General features: G+C 46.4%; 1 protein-coding gene across 4 annotated transcripts in view; it reads left to right on the forward strand.

Annotated features, from left to right (window-relative positions):
• phactr2 (phosphatase and actin regulator 2) overlaps nt 1-21,553 on the forward strand; it is a 143,240-nt gene that overhangs the window by 15,986 nt on the left and 105,701 nt on the right. Inside the window, exon 1 of one of the 4 annotated variants that reach the window (XM_063055436.1) lies at nt 20,494-20,630. The exons of the other annotated variants lie outside the window; for them this stretch is intronic. The gene's annotated coding sequence lies outside the window, so the exon portion shown is untranslated. Of the gene's footprint in view, nt 1-20,493; nt 20,631-21,553 lie in introns of those variants that run through there. 4 annotated transcript variants of the gene reach the window in all.

The following is a 21,553-nucleotide window of genomic DNA, read 5'->3' on the forward strand; positions in this document are numbered from 1 at the left end:
ACCTGGTTATCATTTCTCAGATTCGGATTCAGTTATTTATCAGATGCATCAAAGCCAGAGATCCACGAGGCCTGCCTCCCCAAGGAGAGGCCAAGCACCCTGCTGTGCTCTGTGAGATCAGGTTGTGTGCCCTGTGCTTCCTCCCCCACAAAGAGGCTTTAAGAGGGATCTGTGGTGTGGGAAACTGAAGGTGAGGCAAAGAAAGGTGTTTTGTTAACGTTCTTTAGATCAGAACCTTGTTGAAATGTAATCCCATGTTTATGCAGGTTTCCCGCACGGACACTGTTCCTGTGTATAAATTCTTCGTGCTATCAATAGTGGCTGCAGGCTAGTATTCTCCATGACCTTGAGAGTGTGACCGATGCCCTGCTGATGTTGTTAGTTCATTAGCACCTGTGGAGAGGAATAAACAGTCGACATTTCAGGCCAAGGCCCTTCCTCAGGACTGGAAAGGAAGGGGGAAGAAGCCTGCATAAGGTGGTGGGGGAAGGTGAGGAGGACAAGATGACAAGTGGGAGGCGAAGGGGCAGGTGTAGCACTGGTCCATTATTCCCTTGTCCTTCCCCACTGGTCCCCCTCCTGGCATTTATCCCCGCAAGCAGAGCAAGTGCTACCCCTGCCCATTCACCTCCTAGTATGCAATTCCCCAGCCAATCTGACTTCTTTGCCACCCTGTCTACGCGGGTGGCCACTGTCAGGGACCTGTGGACTTTGACCCCAGGATAGTAAACAGTTTTCTTCTTGTCACAGGTACCAAGATACAGCGAAAAGCTTGCCCATCTATACAGATCACTTCATTACAACGGGTTATTGAGATAGTACAGGGAAACCAACAACAGAATGCAGAATAAGCACCTTGTATTCCATCTGGTTAGCTCCAAACTGATGGCATGATTCTCAGTTTCTTTAACTTCTGGACATTTGTCCCCACCCCCTCCTTCTTGCTTTCTGCATTCCCCAATCTCTTTCTTCTCTTGTCCCTTCTCCTCACCTGCCCATCACCTCCCTCTGGTTCCCATCCCCTTCCCTTTCTTCCATGGTCCACCTTCCTCTCCTATCAAATTCCTCCTCCTTCAAACTTTACACCTTCCACCTATCACCTGCCAGCTTCTTATTTCAGTGCCTCCCCCCTACCTACGTTTCCCCTCACCCAGTCCCACCTATCACCTGCCAACTTCTTACTTCCCCCCCCCACTCACCCACCTTTCCCCTCACCCCCTCCCACCTATCACCTGCCAGCTTGTACTCCCTCCACCTCCTCCAACCACCTTATTCTGGCTTCTTCCCCCTTCCTTTTCAGTCCTGATGAAGGGTCTCATCCCAAAATGGTGAGTGTTTACTCTTTTCCGTAGATGCTGACTGACCTGCTGAGTTCATCCAGCATTTTGTGTGTGTTGCTCTGGATTTCCAGCATCTGCAGAATCTCCTGTGTTTATTCAGAATAAAGATAGAAACATAGAGAACCTACAGCACAAAACAGGCCCTTTGGCCCACAAAGTTGTGCCGAAATTGTCCCTACCTTAGAAATTACTAGGCTTACCCATAGCCCTCTATTTTTCTAAGCTCCTTGTACATATCTAAAAGTCTCTTAAAAGACCCTATTGTATCCGCCTCCACCACCGTTGCCGGCAGCCCATTCCACGCACTCACCACTCTCTGCGTTTTTAAAAAAAAAAACAACTTACCTCTGACATCTCTGTACCTACTCCCCAGCACCTTAAAACTGTGCCCCCTTTGGCAGCCATTACAGCCCTGGGAAAAAGCCTCTGACTATCCACACAATCAATGCCTCTCATTATCTTATACACCTCTATCAGGTCACCTCTCATCCTCCGTCACTCCAAGGAGAAAAGACCTGTTTTCATAAGGCATGCTCCCCAATCCAGACAACATCCTTGATAAGTTACAGAGATTGCTCTCTACATCACTGTTATGAACAATCCTGCCACTAACTGTACGCTTCCCTCGTGCATCAATTTAATTATTTTTAAAAAAGAGAAAATCTACAAGGGTGTTGCCAGGACTTGAGAACCTGAGTTATAGGGAAAGGTCGAATAGATTTGGACCATCCCCTCGAGCGTAGGAGATCTCGTAGAGGTATACAAAATTATGAGGTAGGGTAAATGCAAGCAGACTTCTTGAACTGAGGTTGGGTGAGACTAGAACTAGAGTTCATGGTTGAAGGGTGAAAGGTGAAATGTTTAAGGGGAACATGAGAGGGAACTTTTTCACTCGGAGGGTGGTTGTGAGTGTGAAATGAGCTGCCAGCAGAATTGGTGCATGTGGGTTTGATTGTAACATTTAAGAGAAGTTTGGGCAAGTACATGGCTGGGAGATGGAGGAAGGGATATGGTCTGGATGCAGGTCAATGCGACTAGGCAGAAGTTGGGTGGACAGGGACTAGATGGGCTGAAGGGCCTGTTTCTGTGCTGTCATCCTGTATAACTCTCTTCCAGGCTAGTACTGGCCCAGTTTACAGGTGAATTTTCTGTTGACCCTCGGTATCTTACTGCCCTTTTCCCCCTGGGGTCTAAATACTTTCCCAGTCATTGTGTTGTATAGCACAGAAACAGGCCCCTCGGCCCATCTCGTACATACTGAGCAAGGTGCCCAGTTAGGCTCATCCCATTTGCCTGCGTTTGGCCCATATCCCTATAAAAACTATTCTCTCCATGTCCCCCTGCAAACGTCTTGAATGTGATTCCAGATTGTTTACCGTCATAGAGCACTACAACACTGAAACAGGTCCTTTGGCCCATCTAGTCTGAACCTAGTCCTATCAACCCACACCTGGACCATAGCCCTACATATCCCTCCTGTTGTGTATTTAGTAATACTTGATACATTTTGTATCTATTGCTTAATTAGGCATTCTTGTAAAAATAATTACTGGACATTTGTGAAAATACACTTAATCGTATAGGTCATCACACTACCACATGAAAGTAAAGACAAAGTCAGACCGGTATTTCGAACCCCGCATCTTCCCTTGGATTAGTTTAGTGGTTTGAAATTACAAAATGTAACACCTCCCATCGAGATACCAATCCAAATTATCTCTTAAATCTTGAACTGAACCGGCTTTGTCATTCTTCAGTGCACCTGTATAAAGGAGAACGAAGTGGTTGTTAATCCAGATCTGATGCAGCATTTTAAAAAAAACTATAAAGAGCACAAAAATATAAATCAACCCTATAAAGCAGAATGTACAAGAAACTGTTATATACTCACTACCCATTACTGTACAAGGGCAACAGTGAAGGTGTCCAGGCCTTCCTTCATCATGTCAGAAGCTTCCTCTCGGTTTTCACTATTGTCAGTCATCCAAATCCGGAGCGGAGACTTGGGAATACTGTCGCAGTCAGGCGTAGGATTCCTCACTGCTGTTTCCGTAACAGTTTTGTTTGACCAGTCAGGGTTGTTAGCCCTGAGCTGAACCCCTGAACCCGAAGGACCGGTTGGCCATTCGTAGGCTAGCTTCTGTCCTTTGACAAACAGGAGAAAATCTGCAGATGCTGGAAATCCGAGCAACACACACAAAATGCTGGAGGAACTCAGCAGGCCAGGCAGCATCTATGGGTTAAAAAGTACAGTCGGCGTTTCAGGTCGAGACCCTTCGGCAGGACCCTCACGAGGCATCAACTGTCCTTTTCTCCATGGACGCTGCCTGGCCTGCTGAGTTCCTCCAGCATTTTGTGGGTGTTGCTCTGCCCTTTGACCTGTTTGGCGTGGGTGACCCTACCAAGAGCCAAGTGGAGCATGGTAGTGTAGTGGTTAGCACAATGCTTTACAGTACCAATGACCTGGGTTTAATTCCCACTGCTGTCTGTAAGGAGTTTGTAGGTTTTCCCCGTGACTGTGTGGGTTTCCTCCAGGTGCTCCAGTTTCCTTCCACAGTCCAAAGATGTACCAGTTGGTAGGTTAATTGGTCATTGTAAATTGTCCCGTGATTTGGCTAGGATTAAAATTGGGGCATTGCTGGGTGGTGCAGCTCGAAGGACCTGTTCTGCATCATACCTCAATAAATAAAACCCTGGCTGCTGCTAGCATAGCTCTCCCGGGTCACTGGGGCACACACACTGCCCTCCTCTCAGCGTGCGTTCTGTACGTAGGCACGCATGTACATGAAGTGACGCGAGGTGATGTTGGGAGCACTGTTGGGTGGGGGTGTTGATCAACCTTCCTACTTGGGGAAAGTAACTGTTTTTGAGTCTGCTGGTCCTGGCGTGAATGCCACATAGCCACATCCCTGACGGGAGTGAGACAAAGTTGTCCCCACCTCCACCACCTGCTCTAGCAGTTCTTCTCAAGTTCAAGTTTATTGTCATCTGACTATATGTTTAATCTACCAGATGAAACAGCATTCCTCCAGTCTATGGAGCACCAACAACATAAAACAAAATATTGCCATCGGTAAGGTAAGAAAACACAATTCAAAGATGTATGCAGTGCACAGCACAGGTAAACAGCTCACTGTCCTAATGGTGAGACCCCAGCAGTGACAGAATATTCATTAGTCTCACAGCCTGAGGGAAGAAGCTGTTACCCAGTCTGTCAGTCCGAGTTCTGATGCTCCTGTCCCTCCTTGCTGATGATAGTGGTCAAACAGATTGTGGGACGGGTGTTGGGGATCCTTAATAGTCCTGTGCCTTTGTGGGCCATGGTCCAAGGTTGGAGTGTAAACCCACGAGTTCTGTGGACACTGTAAACACTGGTGAGAGAAGCAGGTTTAAGAACTGATGTGATCTTGACCTTGTTTTCATGTAAAGACAGAGCGTCTGCTATGTTTGAAATGTTGCTGAGGGAGGTAGATTACTAATCGATGTTTTCCCACACTCCCCTAATTCCTGGAACCTCCAGAGCGTTGCCTTGGAAACAGTTCTCGTTGTGCATAATTTTCAAACGAACCTCGTCCTTCAGGGAATTGGTAGACGGGCACTTTACTGCTTTGGTTGTGTGGTTTGAGTTTGATTCTGTTATTTACAGAAATCATTTCAATGACCATCAGGGTCTAGACCAGTTAGTAAAATGGGGCAGAGAAATGGCAGGTAAGGATTTAATGCAGACAGGTCTGAGGTGTTGCACTTGGGTAGGCCCAACCAGGGTAGGAGTGGTCGGGCACTGACGGATACAGTAAAACAGATCGATCTGGGAATACGGACCCATAACTACTTAAAAGTGGTGTTACAGGTAGATAGGGTCTTCAAGAGAACTTTTAGCACATTAGCCTTCATAAATCAAGGTACTGAGTATGTTGAAGTTATGTGAGATGTTGGTGAGGCCTAATTTAGAGAATTGTGAGATGTTTCTAGTTACCAGGGTCTCATCCTGAAACTTCGACTGTTTACCACCCCCCCCATAGATACTGCCTGACCTGTCGAGTTCCTCCATCATTTTGTGTGTGCTGTTCTGGATTTCCAGCATCTGTAGAAACTCTTGTGTTTATAACCCTAATCCATACGTCTTTCAAATGTGGGAAGGAGCTGCGAGCACCTGGAGGACAACTTGTGTGGTCATGGGGAATGTATGAATTCCTCACAGACTGAGGCAGGAATCCCAGCTGCTGGTGCTGAGAAGCATTGTGGTAACCACTACACTATCGTGAGACTAAGGAGCAGAATTAGGCTATTCAGCCCATCAAGTCTGCTCTACCATTCCATCATGGCTGATTTATTATCCCTCTCAACCCCGTTCTCCTGTAACCTTTGACACCCTGACTAATCAAGAACCTATCAACCTCCACTTTAATACCCAGTGACTTGGCCTCCACAGCCGTCCGTGACAACAAATTCCTGACATTCTCCACCCTCTGGCTAAAGAAATTCCTTCTCGTCTCTTCATAAGCCTATGCCATCCAAGGGAAAATGAAGACTGTTTATTTGGGTCTGTCTCTGCCCCCTCATGATTTTATACACCGCTGTGACCCTCAGTCTCCTGAGCTCCAAGGAATTAAAGGGCTTCCCCAATGTCTCCCTGCAACTTGAGTCATTAAAAAAAAAGTACAGCACGGAAAAAGACCTGCTGGCCCCTCTGGTCTGTGCCAAACCATTTAAACTGCCTCCTCCCATCGACCTGCTCAGGGGACTGAACTCTCCACATCCCTACCATCCATGTCCCCGTCCAAACTTCTCTTGAACGAAATCGAGCTCGCATGCACTGGTCCACACTCTCGCAGCCCTCTGAGTGAAGAACTTCCCCTCCTGTTCCCTTTAAGCTTTTCAACTTTCACCCTTAACCCATGACCTCTGGTTGTCGTCCCACCCGGCCTCAGTGGAAAATATCCTGCTTGCATCTACCCTACTGGTACCCCTCATAATTCTGGATACCTAAATCAAATCTCCTCTCGATCTTTTATGTTCCCAGGAATAAAGTCCTATCCTATTCAAGCTTTCCATATCATAGTCATACTTTATTGATTCCAAGGGAAATTGTTTTTTGTTACAGTTGCACCTTAAATAATTAAATAGTGATAAAACCATAAATAATTAAATAGTAATATGTAAGTTATGCCAGTAAATTATGAAATAAGTCCAGGACCAGCCTATTGGCTCAGGGTATCTGACCCTCCAAGGGAGGAGTTGTAAAGTTTGATGGCCACAGGTAGGAATGACTTCCTATGACGCTCTGTGCTGCATCTCGGTGGAATGAGTCTCTGGCTGAATGTACTCCTGTGCCCACCCAGTACATTATGTAGTGGATGGGAGACATTGTCCAAGATGGCATGCAACTTCAACAGCCGGGTCTTCCTGACCCAGAAACAGCCTTGTAATTTTTCTCTGTACTCTTGCAACCTTATTTGCGTCTTTCCCGTAGGTAGGTGACCACATCCTGGCGACACTCTCGTAAATCTTCTCCCAGCTTTTCAGCAGCGTTGCAGGCATAGACATACGATGTGGAGATGGGGAAGTTTGGTATGTCACCAGGGGTTCTATAGGTGTGGTGTAGAGAGCATTCCAACTAGTTGCATCACCATCTGGTTCGGAGGGGCCACCGTACAGGACTGGAAAAAGCGGCAGAAAGGTGTGAACTCAGCCAGCACCGTCACAGGGCCCGAGCTTCCCCAGCTGCCTTTCGACTCCTTCGAAAGGCGAAGCCTCGAGATTGTAGCCACCATCATTAAGGGCCCCCATCAGCTAGAACATGGCCTCTTCTTATTACTGCCATCAGCAAGAGGAACAGGGGCCTGAAGGCACTCACTGAAAGTTTCAGTTGCAGCTTCCTTCCTTCCACTATCAGATTTCTGATATCAGATGGGTGCATAGAGCTTAGAAAAATAGAGGGAGGGAAATTCTAGGCAGTTTCTAGTCTGCCCTGCCATTTCAACATGGCTGATCCCACTCAACCCCATACACCTGCCTTTTCGCCAGCTACTTTGATGCCATGACTGATGAGAAAATTGTCACCTTCTGCCTTAAATATACCCACGGACTTCCTCCACCACGGTCTGTGGCAGAACATTCCACAGATTCACTACCCTGTCTAAAAAGTTTTCTCCTTACCTCTGTTCTAAAAGGTCGCCCCTCAACTTTGAGGCTGTGCCCTCTAGTTCTGGATACCCCCACCATAGGAAATCATCCTCTCCACATCCACCCTATCTAGTTCTTTCAACATCCACCTTATCTAGTCCTATCAGAAAATAACCACAGGGCTCGGCTGTGGTGTTGCAGCTGATCGGGTTGCTTCACAGTTCAAGTTCATGTTCGTTCTCATTCAACCACACACATGTATACAGCTAAAGGAAACAGTGTTCCTCCGAGGCCAAGGTTTGGAATTGGATTATTGTTGTCACATCTACCGAGATGCAGTGAAGAGCTTGTCATACCCCTCAGATCATTACACAGTGCTTTAAGGCAGAACAAGGTAAAACAATAACAATGCAGAATAAAGTGTAACAGAGGGTTCAGTGCAGGTGTAAACGATAACAGGTACAGGCCCAGAGGCATCAAACGCTTGTCTTCTGTTGAGATCCCCTCTACTTCCCGTGCTGTTCTGTGGAAAAAGATTATAGACTCAAGAAACATCAGACACGGGAACCAGGAGCTTAACCAGCAGAAAGAGACAGCAGACGATGGAGTCGGGAGCTTCTCGCACAGACAGAGGTAGCAGACGATTGAATCAGGAGCTTCTCCAGCAGATAGAGACAGCAGAGGCTGGGGTCCATAAGACTATAAGACTTGGGGGCAAAATTGGGCCATTCATTCCATTGTGTCTGCTCCGCCATTCCATCGTGGCTGATCCCAGATCCCACTCAACCCCACACACCTGCCTTCTCGCCATATCCTTTGATGCCCTGACTGATCAGGAAACTATCGACTTCCACCTTAAATATACCCACGGACTTGGCCTCCACCGCAGTCTGTGGCAGAGCATTCCACAGATTCACTACTCTAGCTAAATAAAAATCCTACTTACCTCTGTTCTAAAAGGTTGCCCCTCAATTTTGAGACTGTTCCCTCTAGCTCTGGACACCCCACTGTAGGAAACATCCCCTTCACATCCACCTTACGTAGTCCTTTCAACATTTGGTAGGTTTCAATGAAGTCCCCACCCTTTCCTTCTACATTCCAGAGAGTACAGGCCCAAAGCTGCCAAACACTCCTCGTATGTTAACCGTTCCATTCCCAGGATCATCCTCGTGAACCTCCTCTGGACTCTCTCCAATGACAACACATCCTTATTCAGATATGCAGCCCAAAACTGTTGGCAATACTCCAAGTGCGGCCTGACTAGTGTCTTATAAAGGCTCAGCATTATCTCCTTGCTTTTATATTCCTTGAAATAAATGCCAACATTGCATTTGCCTTCTTTACCACAGACTCAACTGGTAAACTAACCTTCTGGGAGACTTGCACGAGAACTCCTAAGTCCCTCTGAACCTCTGATGTTTGAACCTTCTCCCCCATTTAGGTAATATTCTGCACTATTGTTACATACCAAAATGTATTATCTTACATTTCCCAGCACTCTATTCCATCTGCCACTGTTTTTTTGCACACTCTTCCAATTTGTCTAAGTCCTGCTGCAATTGCGTTACTTCCTCAGCACTACCTACTCCTGGACCTATCTTCTCATCATCACCAAACTTTGCCACAAAGCCATCAACTCCATTGTCTAAATCACTGACAATGTGAAATGTAGCGGTCCCCATACCGACCGCTGATGAACTCCTGAGCCTGGGGTATGGGCTTCCAGGCTTTTGTGTCTTGTGCCCGGCGGGAGAGCTGAGAGGAGAGGATGTCCGTTACGCTCTGCAGCCTCTTGCGTTCCTGTGCATTGGAATTGCTGTCCGAGGCCATGAGGCAAATGGCCAGGTTTTGGGCATGGGGGCTGAAGTGTAATGAGGCATTGATCAGACCACGTTTTGAGTATTGTGCACAGTTTTGTGCTCCTTATAGAAGAATTGAATTGACTTTATTGCTTACATCCTTCATATACAGGAGTAAAAATCTTTATATTACATCTCCGTCTAAATGTGCCATGTGCAATTTATAGTAATTTGTAATAAATATTATGTACAACAGGTCAGTCAATATAACATAGAAATACAATTGTATCAGTATGAATTAATCAGTCTGATGGCCTGGTGGAAGAAGCTGTCCCAGAGCCTGTTGGTCCTGGCTTTTATGCTGTGGTACCGTTTCCCGGATGGTAGCTGCTGGAACAGTTTGTGGTTGGGGTGACTCTGGTTCCCAATGATCCTTTGGGCCCTTTTTACAGATCTGTCTTTGTAAATGTCCTGAGCAGTGGGAAGTTCACATCTGCAGATGTGCTGGGCTGTCCGCACCACTCTCTGCAGAGTCCTGCGATTGAGGGAGGTACAGTTCCCATACTAGGCAGTGATGCAGCCAGTCAGGATGCTCTCAATTGTGCCCCTGTAGAAAGTCCTTAGGATTTGGGGGCCCATACCAAACTTCTTCAATGGTCTGAGGTGAAAGAGGCGCTGTTGTGCCTTTTTCACCACACAGCCAGTGTGTACAGACCATGTGAGATCTTCAGTGATGTTTATGCTGAGGAACTTAAAGCAGTTCACCCTCTCAACCCCAGATGCATTGATGTCGATAGGGGATAACCTGTCTCCATTCCTCCTGTAGTCCAGAACCAGATCCTTTGTTTTTGCGACATTGAGGGAGAGGTTGTTTTCTTGACACTGCTGTGTCAGGGTGATGACTTCTTCCCTGTAGGATGTTCTGGCATTGGAGAGGGTCCAGAGGAGGTTCACGAGGATGATCCTGGAAATGAAAGGGTTAACATACGAGGAGCATTTGATGCACTCGAAGTTTAGAAGAATGTGGAGGATGGTGGTGTTGGGGGTGCGGGGGAGAATCTCACTGAAACCTGTTGAATATTGAAAGACGTAGAGCGAATGGACGTGGAGAGGATGATTCCCATGGTGGAGGAGTCTAGGACCAGAGAGCACAGCCTCCGAATACAAGGAGTCCCTTAGAACAGAAATGAGGAGGAATTTCTTTAGCCAGGGAGTGGTGAATCTGAGGAATTAATTGCCACAGACAGCCATGGCGACCAAGTCATTGGGTATATTTAAAGCTGAGGTTGATAGGTTCTTGATTAGTCGGGATGCCAAATGTTACGGGGAGAAGGCAGGGAAATGGGATTGAGAAGGATAATAAATCGGCCGTGATGAAATGGTGGAGTAGACTCGCTGGACTGAATGGCCTAATTCTGCTCCTGTGGCGTATGGTCTAACATGGTGGCCTACCTCCTCTGAACAGCACAAGGTTTCATGATTCACAATGACTGCACTTTGGGAAGGGTTTACTCAGTGAGAAGTCGCTCACCTGGGGGAGAAAGTGGGGGAGAGGGGCGCAACTGAATAATATCCAGATTACCCCTCGAAGTACTTCACAAGATGCAGTCGTGTTGTACGAAGCAGGAATTTATAAATAGTAAACGGTGGTTGTCAGGTAGTGCATGCTAACACACAACACACACACAATGCTGGAGGAGCTCAGCAGACCAGGCGGCATCTATGGAAAAGAGTAAACAGTCGACGTTTCAGGCCGAGACCCTTCATCGGGACTCCCATGTTTGTCTTTCGGGTAAAATTATGTCCTGGGAAGGACAGTGAGTGGGAACTGCCTGTTATTTAATACCCCAAAGTATATTTATTTATTATTCAGAAATTCAAAATAGCAGGCCCTCCCTGCACCGCCCACCAACCTATCTTTTTAACCCTCGCCTAATCACGGGACACTTACAATGACCAAAATGACATACCAACTGGTACGTCTTTGCACTATGAGAGGAAACCCACATGGTCATATCAGAATCGGGTTTAATATCACTGGCATATGTCGTGAAATTAGTTGTCTTCTGGCAGCAGTACAGTGCAAATAGCTTATTATGATAAATTGCAATAAAAAATGTATATAAAGAATCAAGTTAAGTAGTGCAAAATTAGTGAGGTAGTGTCCAAGAGTTCCATGTCCATTCAGAAATCGGATGGCAGAGGGGAAGAAGCTGTTCCTGAATCGTTGAGTGTGTGCCTTCGGGCTTCTGTACCTCCTCCCTGATGGTAGCAATGAGAAGGGGGCATGTCGCAGACGAAGGGGGTCTTTAATGACGGACGCTGTCTTTTTGAGAACGCACAACAGTCTTGGAATTGAAATCCAAGCCCCAAGCCGTAACACGTGGCACTAACCGCTACGCCACGGCAGCACCCCGCGTTTTGCGTTTGACGGTACTGATGAATTTGGCAAGCATTGAGAGCATGACTGAACTGTTATGACATTTTGTTTCAAAGGCAGCTCCTCAGCTGTGACCTTCCGTGTCACCGAGTTATGAGTGCAGTGTTAACTTTCTGATCTGTAGGTGAGAGTGAGTCAGGCGATGCTTAATGGGTAGCTGTCATGCGTGTCTCAGTGGGTAGAGCTCTCACCTGTGAGTCAGATGTTAGTGGGTTCGATCCCTGCTTGGGGAATGTGCATGTGTAACTCAGACTGATATTTCTGACTGAGGTGGGAACTGTCAGAGGCAACAGGACTGAAGGATTGCAGCTTGCACCTAAAACTTTGCTCAGGCACACTTCAGATTCAAATTAATCCATCGTATCACGTGCACGTGGAAACATCCAGTCACACAACATGCTGGAGGAACTCGACAGGTCAGGCAGTACTTGTGGAAAGGAATAGACAGCCGCTGTTTCGGGTCGAGACCCTTCATCAGGACCGGAAAGGAAGGGGGAAGATGCTAGAATGAAAAGGTAGAGTGGGGGAGGAGTACAACCTGGCTGGTGATAGGTGACACCAGGTGAGGGGGGAGGTGACTGGGGCAGGGGTGGGTGATGAAGTGAGAAGCTGAGAGGTGATAGGTGGAAAGGGTGCAAAGAAGGAGGAATCTGACAGGAGAGGAGAGTGAGTGGACCATGTGGGAGGAGGGAGGGGCACCAGAGGGACATGACGGGGGGGTGAGGAGAAGAGAAGGACTGAAGTATGCTGTGGAGTGTTGTTTGTGTCAACAATGAGCCCAAACTAAAGATGTACTGGGGTGGGGGGGGCAGCCTGCAAGTCTGCTTAGATAAGCGAGTAGAGGAAGTTTACAAGGATGTTGCATGGTCTGGAGGACCTGCGTTCTATGGAAAGGACTTTATTCCCTGGAGCGTTAGAGAGGCGGCAGAGACCTGATAGATGTACACAACACTATGAGGGTTGTACATGGGGCTTATTCCACTGAATACCACACAAAATGCTGGAGTAACTCAGCAGGTCAGACAGTACCTATGAATTACTGGAAGGAGAAATCGATGCTCATGCCATCAGGTTGGAGGCTACCCAGAGAGAATATGAGGTGTTGTTCCTCCACCCTGAGAGGGCCCTCGTTGTGGCGGAAGGGCAGACTGTGGACCAACATGTCGGAGCAGGAATTACAATGTTTGACCACTGGGAAATTACGGATGGAGCGGAGGTGCTTGACAAAGTGGTCTCCCAGTTTACTTCCAGTCTCGCCAATTTATAGAAGGCCGCATCGGGAGCACCGGACGCAGTATATCACCCCAGCCGACTCACAGGTGAAGTGTTGCCTCACCTGGAAGGACTGTTTGGGGCCCTGAATGGTGGTAAAGGAGGAAGTGTAAGGGCATGTGTAGCACTTGTTCCGCTTACAAGGATAAGTGCCAGGTGCATGAACATTGACTTCTCTAACTTCCGCTAATGCCCCACCTCCCCCTGGTACCCCATCCGTTATTTATTTATATACACACATTCTTTCTCTCTCTCTCCTTTTTCTCCCTCGGTCCCTCTCACTATACCCCTTGCCCATCCTCTGGGGTTTTATCCCCCCTCCCCCTTTTCCTTCTCCCTGGGCCTCCTGTCCCATGATCCTCTCATATCCCTTTTGCCAATCACCTGTCCAGCTCTTGGCTCCATTCCTCCCCCTCCTGTCTTCTCCTATCATTTTGGATTTCCCCCTGCCTCTCCCACTTTCAAATGTCTTACTAACTCTTCCTTCAGTTCATCCTGACGAAGGGTCTCGGCCTGAAACGTCGACTGTACCTCTTCCTGGAGATGCTGCCTGGCCTGCTGCGTTCACCAGCAACTTTGATGTGTGTTGTTGAAGGGAATCATAGAGGGAGCAATCCCTGTGGAAAGCGGAGATTGTGGGGGGGAGGATTTGGAGATGTGTTTGGTGGGAGAAGTTGTAGAGAATGGTGTGTTGGATTCAGGGGTTGATGGGGTGGTAGGTGAGGACAAGGAATTCTATCTCTGTTAAGGTGGCAGGAAGATGGAGTGAGCCTTGTTGTTCAGCAAATGGAAGTGATGCAGGTGAAGGCAGCATCAACAGTGGAGGAAGGGAAACCTCGTCCTCTGAAGGAAGAGGACATCTCTGATCTCCTGGAAAGGAAATTCTCGTTTTGGGAACAGAAGAAACTGGGGCTGGGTGATGCTAGAAATGGAGGTCATAGGTTAAGGATGAAAGGTGAAATATTTAAGGAGAACATGAGGATGGTCTGAGTGGGCAACATGCCAGATTTGTTAGCATTCTGAGGAAGTAGAGGCTCTGCTGTAGTCTCTCGGCCGTGACAGCCATGTGTTTGACTCAGCTACACCTGAATGACAGGAATGTAGTAACTGGATAAGGTAACTGGGTTTAAGGAAGCAGATGAGAGGTGACATCGTGGAGTATTCTTTTACACAAGAATGAGGACTTCGATAAGGAGTGTGTACGTTCTCTTCTTAACCACATGGGTTTCCTCCGGGTGCTCCAGTTCCCTCCCATAGTCCAAAGACGGGTTAATAGGAGGATAATTGGTCTTTGTAAATTGCCCCATAGACACAGAGAAAACCTACAACACAATACAGGCCCTTCGGCCCACAATGCTGTGTTGAACATGTACTTATTTTAGAAATTACCGAAGGTTACCCATTGCCCTCCATTTTTCTAAGCTCCATGTACCTTTCCAGGAGTCTCTTAAAAGACCCTATTATATCCGCCTCCACCACCGTCGCTGGCAGCCCATTCCACGCACTCACCACTCTCTGTGTAGTTTTAAAAAAAAACTTGCCCCTGACATCTCTTCTGTACCTATTTCCAAACAGCTTAAAACTGTGCCCTCTCACGTTAGCCATTTCAGCCCTGGGAAAAAACCTCTGACTATCCACACGATCAATGCCTCTCATCATCTTGTACACCTCTATCAGGTCACCTCTCATCCTCCGTCGCTCCAAGGAGAGAAGACTGAGTTCACTCAACCTATTCTCATAAGGCATGTTCCCCAATCCAGGCAACATCCTTGTAAAACTCCTCTGCACCCTTTCTATGGTTTCCACATCCTTCCTGTAGTGAGGTGACCAGAACTGAGCACATTACTTCAAGTGGGGTCTGACCAGGGTCCTATATAGCTGCAACATTACCTCTTGGCTCTTAAACTCAATCCCACAATTGATGAAGGCCAATGCACCGTATGCCTTCTTAACCACAGATTCAACCTGTGCAGCAGCTTTGAGTGTCCGATTGTCTCAGACCCCAAGATCCCTCTGATCCTCCACGCTGCCAAGAGTCTTAACATTAATGCTATATTCTGCCATCATATTTGACCTACCAAAATGAACCACCTCACACTTATCTGGGTTGAATTCCATCTGCCACTTCTCAGCCCAGTTTTGCATCCTATCAATGTCCTGCTGTAACCTCTGACAGCCCACCACACTATCCACAACACCCCCAACCTTTGTGTCATCAGCAAACTTACTAACCCATCCCTCCACTTCCTTATCCAGGTCATTTATAAAAATGATGAAGAGAAGGGGTCCCAGAACAGATCCCTGAGGCACACCGCTGGTCACCGATCTCCATGCAGAATATGACCTGTCTGCAACCACTCTTTGCCTTCTGTGGACAAGCCAGTTCTGGATCCACAAAGCAATGTCCCCTTGGATCCCATGCCTCCTTACTTTCTCAATAAGCCTTGCATGGGGTACCTTGTCAAATGCCTTGCTGAAATCCATATACACTACATCCACTGCTCTACCTTCATCAATGTGTTTAGTCACATCCACAAAAAATTCAATCAGGCTCGTAAGGCACGACCTGCCTTTGACAAAGCCATGCTGACTATTCCTAATCATATTATGTCTTTCTAAATATTCATAAATCCTGTCTCTCATGATCTTCTCCTTCAACTTAACCAACCACTGAAGTAAGACTCACTGGTCTATAATTTCCTGGGCTATCTCTACTCCCTTTCTTGAATAAGGGAACAACATCCGCAACCCTCCAATCCTCCGGAACCTCTCCCGTCCCTGCTGATGACACAAAGATCATCGCCAGAGGCTCAGCAATCTCCTCTCTTGCCTCCCACAGTAACCTGGGGTATATCTCATCTGGTCCCAGTGACTTATCCAACTTGATGCTTTCCAAAAGCTCCAACCCATCCTCTTTCTTAGTATCTACATGCTCAAGCTTTTCAGTCCACCGTAAATCATCCCTACAATCACCAAGATCCTTTTCCGTAGTGAATACTGAAGTAAAGTATTCATTAAGTACCTCCACTGTCTCCTCCAATTCCATACACACTTTTCCACTATCACACTTGATTGGTCCTATTCTTCTAAATCTTATTCTTATCCTCTTGCTCTTCACATACTTGTAGAATGCCTTGGGGTTTTCCTTAATCCTGCTTGCCAAGGCCTTCTCATGACCCTTCTGGCTCTCCTAATTTCATTCTTAAGCTCCTTCCTGCTAGCCTTATAATTTTCTAGATCTCTATCATTACCTAGTTTTTTTTTATTTGAACCTTTAGTAAGCTTTTCTTTTCTCCTTGACTAATTTTCAACAGCCTTTTTACACCGTGGCTCCTGTACCCTACCATCCTTTCCCTGTCTAATTGGAACATACCCATGCAGAACTCCACGCAAATATCCCCTGAACATTTGCCACATTTCTTATGTACATTTCTATGAGAACATCTGTTCCCAACTTATGCTTCTAAGTTTCTACCTGATAGCTTCATATTTTCCCTTTCTCCAATTAAACGCTTTCGTAACTGGTCTGTTCCTATCCCTCTCCAATGCTATGGTAAAGGAGATAGAATTGTGATCACTATCTGCAAAATGCTCTCCCACTGAGAGATCTGACACCTGACCAGGTTCATTTTCCAATACCAGATCAAGTACAGTCTCTCCTCTTGTCAACTTATTTACATATTGTGTCAAGAAACCTTCTTGAATACACCTAACAAACTCCATCCCATCTAAACCCCTTGCTCTGGGGAGATGCCAATCAATATTTGGGAAATTAAAATCTCCCATCACGACAACCCTGTTATTATTACTCCTTTCCAGAATCTGTTTCCCTATCTGCTTCTCGATGTCCCTGTTACTATTGGGTGGTCTATATATTAAAAAAAACAGTAGAGTTATTGACTGCTTCCTGTTCCTAATTTCCACCCACAGAGACTCAGTAGACAGTCCCTCCATGTCTTCCTCCTTTTCTGCAGCCGTGACACCATCTCTGATCAACAGTGCCACACCCCCACCTCTTTTGCCTCCCTCCCTGTCCTTTCTGAAACATCTGAAGCCCGGCAATCTGTGACCATTCCTGCCCCTGAGCCATCCAAGTCTCTGTAATGGCCACAACATCATAGCTCGAAGTACTGATCAATGCTCTGAGCTCATCCACTTTGTTTATGATGCTTCTTGCATTGAAATAGACACATCACAAACCATTGGTCTGAGCGTATCCCTTATCACCTGCCTATCCTCCCTCTCACACTGCCTACACGCTTTCTCAATTTGTGAGCCAACCACCCCTTCCTCCGTCACTTCAGATTGGTTCCCACTCCCCAGCAATTCTAGTTTAAACTCTCCCCAATAGCCTTAGCAAACCTCCCTGCCAGGATATTGGTCCCCCTCAGATTCAAGTGCAACCCATCCTTTTCATACAGGTCACACCTGCCTCAGAAGAGGTCCCAATGATCCAGAAATCTGAATCTCTGCCCCCTGCTCCAATCCCTGAGCCACACATTTATCCTCCACCTCATTCTATTCCTATACTCACTGTCACGTGGCACAGGCAGTAATCCCGAGATTACTATCTTTGAGGTCCTGCTTCTCAACTTCTTTTCTAACTCCCTGTAGTCTGTTTTCAGAACCTCTTCTCTCTCCTACCTATGTTTATGGTACCAATATGAACCACGACCTCTGGCTGTTCTCCCTCCCACTACAGGATGTCGTGGATGTGATCAGAAACATCCCAGACCCTGGCAGCTGGGAGGCAATCTACTATCTGTGTTTCTTTCCTGCGTCCACAGAATCACCTGTCTGACCCCCTAACTATAGAGTCCTCTATCACTGCTGCCATCCTCTTCCTTTCCCCACCCTTCTGAGCCACAGGGCCAGACTCCGTGCCAGAGGCTAGGCCACTTTTGCTTCTCCCAGGTAGCCGTTCCCCCCAGCAGTACTCAAACAGGAATACTGTACTTACTGTTAAAGGGCACGGCCACCGGGGTACTCTCTAGTATCTGCTTTTTGCCCTTCCCTCTCCTGACTGTTACCACTTCTCTGTCTCCTGTGGCACCGGGGTGACTACCTGCCTATAGCTCCTCTCTATCACCTCCTCACTCTCCCTGATCAGATGAAGGTCACCGAGCTGCATCTCCAGTTCCCTAACCCAGTCCCCAAGGAGCAGCAGCTCAACGCACCAGGCGTAGATGTGGCTGTCTGGGAGGCTGGGAGTCTCCCGGACATCTGGCACCTGACACCCAGTACAGAACACCAGCCTCACGGACACACTTCCTATTCCTATTCTTCACGAGTAACTTACCTCGCCTTGACCCGTTATCACCTAAGCTCCATAAAGCCAAAGCCCTCCTACTCTGTCTCCCTCTACTCCTATATACGCTCTATAAAGCCGCCGTCTTTTTAAATTCTTCCCGCAAGTTCTCCAGCAACTTTTGCATTGTGACAATACACACAAGTAGCACCAGTTTCTGTAATGTTACATAAATATTTCTCATAGCTGCACTTTCCTGACCTCATGAGATTTCGGTGTAGCAGTTACTACTATTTCATTAGGCCATTCCACTTTAAGTGAGCCAGCAGATCTTTTGCACTTCACGCACTTTGCTTCTTTGGAATTTGACACAGAAAAATAATCAGTTCAATAAAAACAGTATAAATAAGCCAGTTCTAAAATCTGCAGACAAATCATCACAAACTCCATGTTGTCAACACTGTCCAGATCAGAAACCGGAAAAGGAAATGTGATTGTGTGTGATTGTGAAATGATCCATGATTTGGCTTGGGTTAAATTGGGGGTGGCTGGGCGGCATGGCTTGACGGGCCTGTTTGTCAATAAATAAAATTAAAATTTACAAATCAAGGCATTATATAACAACCTCTCACTGCTACGGGCAGAAGTTCCCACTTGTTTCAAAAAGGCAACAATTATACGAGTGCCCAAGAAGAATAATGTGGGCTGCCTTAATGACTATCACCCGGTAGCACTCACATCGACAGTGATGAAATGCTTTGAGAGGTTGGTTATGACGAGACTGAACTCCCACCTCAGCAAGGACCTGGACCCATTGCAATTTGCCTATCACCACAATAGGTCAACGGCAGATGTAATCTCAATAACTCTCCACACAGGTTTAAACCAGCTGGTCAACATGAACACCTATGTCAGGATGCTGTTCATCGACTATAGTTCAGCATTTAATACTAACATTCCCACAATCCTGGTTGAGAAGTTGCAGAACCTGGGCCTCTGTACGTCCCCCTGCAATTGGATCCTCAACTTCCAAACCGGAAGACCACAATCTGTGCAGATTGGTGATAACATATCTCTCTCGCTGATAATCAACACTGGCACACCTCGGGTGTGTGCTTAGCCCACTGCTCTACTCTCTGTATACACATGACTGTGTGACTAGGCATAGCTCAAATACCATCTATAAATTGACTGATGATACAACCATTGTTGGCAGAATTTCAGATGGTGATGAGAGGGCGTAGAGGAGTGAGATATGCCAACTAGTGGAATGGTACCACAGCAACAACCTGGCATTCAACGTCAGTAAGACGAAAGAGCTGATTGTGTCTTCAGGAAGGATAAGACAAAGGAACACATACCAATCCTCATAGTGGGATCAGAAGTGGAGAGAGTGAGCAGCTTCAAGCTCCTGGGTGTCAAGATCTCTGAGGATCTAACCTGGTCCCAACATATCGATGTAGTTACGTATAAAGGAGACAAGACAGCGGCTATACTTCATTAGGAGTTTGAAGAGATTTGTCATGTCAACAAATACACTCAAAAACTTCTATAGATGTACTGTGGAGAGCATTCTGATAGGCTGCATCACTGTCTGGTATGGGGAGGGGGGTGGGGCGTGCACAGAGGGCAACTTTAATATACAGCATTTCTGTTTTTTGCACATTTTTAAAATTTATTCAGTATACATTGTAATTGATTTACATTATTATTTTATTTCATTTATTTTTTTATATATATTGTGATTTGCACTGAACTGCTGCTACTAAGTTAACAAATTTCACATCACGTGCCGGTGATTATAAACCTGATTCTGAGAAGTAACCACGGTGTAATTAAATAAAACTAGTCTGATCATTTGTTTCTGACACCCCTCACCCCTTTCTCAACCTCTTGTCTCCATCTCTGGAGACAGACTGTCTACTGATAATCTATTATAAGCTGACCGACTCTTTCAGCAATCTTGACTATACCTCTTCCCACCCTTTCTCTTGTAAAAATGCTACTCCCTTTTCACAGTTCCTCCATGTCTGCCACATCTGTGCATGCATAAAGCTTTTGCTACTAGTGCACAAGGGAATTTAAACTGTGCACAGAAGATAGTCACCCGCTACCTCATTGGCATGTTAAGTACATTTTACGATCGTACACAATCTCATTTCCTTTTCCGGTTTCTGATCCGGGTGGTGTGGAGTTTCCAGCATGCAGCATCCAGCATGGAGTTTGTGAAGATTTGTCTGCAGATTTTAGAACTGGCTTATTTATACAGTTTTTATTGAAATGATTGTTCCTCTGTGTCAAATTCCAAAGAAGCAAAGGGCGTGAAGTGCAAAAGATCTGCTGGCTCATTTAAAGTGGAATGGCCTAATGAAACAGTAGAAACTGCTACACCAAAATCTCTTGAGGTCAGAAACGTGCAGCTGTGATAAATATTTTTGTAACATTATAGAAACTGGTATTACTTGTGTGTATAGTCACAATGCAAAAGTTGCTGGAGAATTTGCAAGTGGGAAGAAGTGGAGAGATATTTGAAAACTTGCCTTGTTAAAGCATCATTTAGCAACCAAATCACATTGAGATGGTGTGCAAAAGCTCTGGCGAGGAAACCCTTCATTGTCCTTTATAGGCCTGCTACATATGTTTTGTGAGGGTGAACGGCAGTGAAAACGATCAAACCCAGAGGAGATCAAAGTTCTTATTGACAGCTACTTTATTTCTTTTAAACTGTGAACAACAAACTGGACTTAATAGTTTATTGTCTTTAGAATCACTTCAGGTTTACTTCCACTTAAAAATTCAGTGAGCATATGTTGTTGTCACTGGGCAAAAAAATTGCACAGCACAAGATTTTTGTGCACACTGGTCATTCCAAATTAGAGGGAACGTTGCACTCACCCACATCTCCTCCATTATCTGGACATCCGCTCTCATCCCATCTTCCCGCCACCTTAACAGTGATATAGTTCCTCTTGTCCTCACCTATCGCCCCATGAGCCTCTGTATCCAACACATCATTCTCCATAACTTCGGCCGTTTTCAGCGAGATCCCACCTCCAAATACATCTTTTCCTCCCTTCCTTCTTGTGACTCCCCTTGTCCACTCGTCCTTCCCCACTGACCTTCCTTGCACTAATCCCTGCTACACCTGTCCCGACACCACCAACCTCACCACTGTTTGGGACCCCAAACACTCCTTCCTGGTGAGATGCAGGTCTGTTGGGGTTGCCTGCTGCTCATAGTGTGGCCTCCCTCTGCACTGGTGAGACCTGACGTAGATTTGTCAAACACCTTTGTTCTATCCACCATAACAGGTGGGATTTCCCGGTGG

The sequence above is a fragment of the Mobula hypostoma genome, chromosome 8 (genome assembly GCF_963921235.1).
Source record: "Mobula hypostoma chromosome 8, sMobHyp1.1, whole genome shotgun sequence".
Lineage (NCBI taxonomy): Eukaryota > Metazoa > Chordata > Chondrichthyes > Myliobatiformes > Myliobatidae > Mobula > Mobula hypostoma.